Consider the following 2,243-nt stretch of genomic DNA (forward strand, 5'->3'; position numbering starts at 1 on the left):
AATGATCTCAAGGATCATCTGAGAGAGGTGGCATGGTGGAGAGGAAAAAGCATTATCTTTTAGACATACAGAGAAGGCTGCTGCTTTCTAACTCTGCAAGGGGAAGCTGTTTGATGGCTTGTGGCCTTGGTTTTGGTTTGCAACATGGGAATCTGAATGCCAGCCTTTCAGGGCTGTTGTGAGGATGAGTGGCAATGTGTGTGTGCATGACAGTGTGCTCAGCAAGTGGAAGTGATGATCGGCAACTCCGTTTTTTCTCAGGTAAGAAAACCTGTGCTTACCTGAAGATTAAGGAAGGTAGTAAGGAAGGAAGATGATGCAGTTATTCATTTGCGAACTGCATCAGTGCTTCTCTAACTGCAATGTGCACAAACATCAACTGAGGTGCCTGTTACAAATGCTAAATCTGGTTTCCTAGGTCTGGGTGGGGCCCATGACTCTGCAGCTCTGACAAGCTCCCAGTGAGGCCTATGCTGCTAGTCCTGGACAAGATTTTGAGTAGCAACAACCTATATAAAACAACCTCCTAAAGTTGTGTTGAGATTGAATGAATTTGTATAGATAAGTGCTCAGCAAATAGTCTGACACTTAGTACAGGCCTTCAATAAATTGTAGCTGCTGCCATTATTGTTATATTCCAACTTTTAGGCTGGTGGTTTCTCTATTTTATCTCCTGAAGCAGCCCTAAAGGGGGCCAGATTGTCAGCTTCTCAGGAAAAGCAAGAGCCTTTGACAGAGTGTTTATGGAGCTGTGCCCCTTTAAGTTGTAGCAAGACTGGGAGGAGGTTTTTCTAAAGTAGAAGGAAATGTTTGGAGACCCTCACAGGCAGGGACCCCATGCTGTTTCTAGCTTTTAGTTATCTGGGGAGTGGTTATTTAGTGGGTCTGTTTTTAGCAGTTCCAGTTGCCTGGGGACAAGCCAGATGTGGGATCCAAATCTCTCCTGAAGGTGGCCTCAGAGAAGCCAAGGAAGACCAGTCAAAAAAAAAAAAAGAAGAAAAAAGGCAGACCCTTCTTATTAGCTCTCCCTGTAGGTCAAATTTATAGCCCAGAAAAGTACAGACCGTTCTCTGTGGATCCAGAAAGCACAGATCTTCAAGTTTTATGAGGACATTTCAGCACTTACAATGATATTAAAATTTGAATTGCCTGTGCTTTGTTCAGCTAACGGTATTCTTCTAGAAATGGAACTAGGTACCAGACCAAGCTTCTCAGGCATCTGTCTGCTGGGTGTCCTGTTTGAGCCCTCCTTGCACTGAGCTGTCCCTGGCTGCTTCGAGCAGACACTCTTTTGATACCTCTTTGTCATATAACTCGATATTGCCTTTACTGTCTGCACATGTGTCAGAACTTGTCGGATTTCTTTTCAATGAAGCTACTGGAGTCATTTCCTATCACCAATCTTCCAACCTAATGTCTTGAGGGAATTCATGTACGACAGTTGTAGCTTCTTGTTAGAGTCATAGCAGGGTTAAGGAAAGATTCTATGTGTACTTCATATTAATAAGATCAGGTGCCAAGGGAATCTATGACATGGTAGGAGTGGCTCATTGCTTTTCAAAGCAACCGACAAGCTTTTAGGCAATGACACTGATGACACAAAAATAGATTACTCCCTGTCTCAAAGTCAAGGCAAAACTGTGAAGTCAGTGTTGAACTCAGGTTCTATGTCTTGATGCCTCTTATTTTGTTCTCCTATCTTCAATGAAACCAGTTTGGATAATTAAAGTTTTTCACACTTATTGGAATATCCTTATATTCATGTTTCTCAAAGAATGGTCTGAAGACTCCCTGGGTCAGAATCACCTGGGCAGCTTGTAGAAAATACATATTATTCGACACTGTTCCAGGTTCCAGGCCGTCTGAACCTGGGCTCATGGAAGTAGGGATCTCCAGATCTACATTTTTCTTTTCTTTTTTTGAGACAGGGTCTCGCTTTGTTGCCCAGGCTGAAGTGCAGTGGCATGATCACGGCTCGTTATAGCCTCAGCTTCTCAGACTCAATTGATCCTCCTGTCTCAACCTCCTGAGTAGCTGAGACTACAGGCGTGGATCACCATGCCTGGCTAGTTTGATTTATTTATTTATTTATTTATTTATTTATTTATTTTGTAGAGATGGGGTTTCACCATGTTGCCCAGGCTGTTGTTGAACTCCTGGGCTCAAGCAATCCAACTGCTTTGTCTCTCAAAGTGCTGGGATTACAGGCGTGAGTCACCGTGCCTAGCCCAGATCTGCATTTG

This window comes from Mandrillus leucophaeus, unplaced genomic scaffold (genome assembly GCF_000951045.1).
Source record: "Mandrillus leucophaeus isolate KB7577 unplaced genomic scaffold, Mleu.le_1.0 Scaffold327, whole genome shotgun sequence".
Taxonomy (NCBI): domain Eukaryota; kingdom Metazoa; phylum Chordata; class Mammalia; order Primates; family Cercopithecidae; genus Mandrillus; species Mandrillus leucophaeus.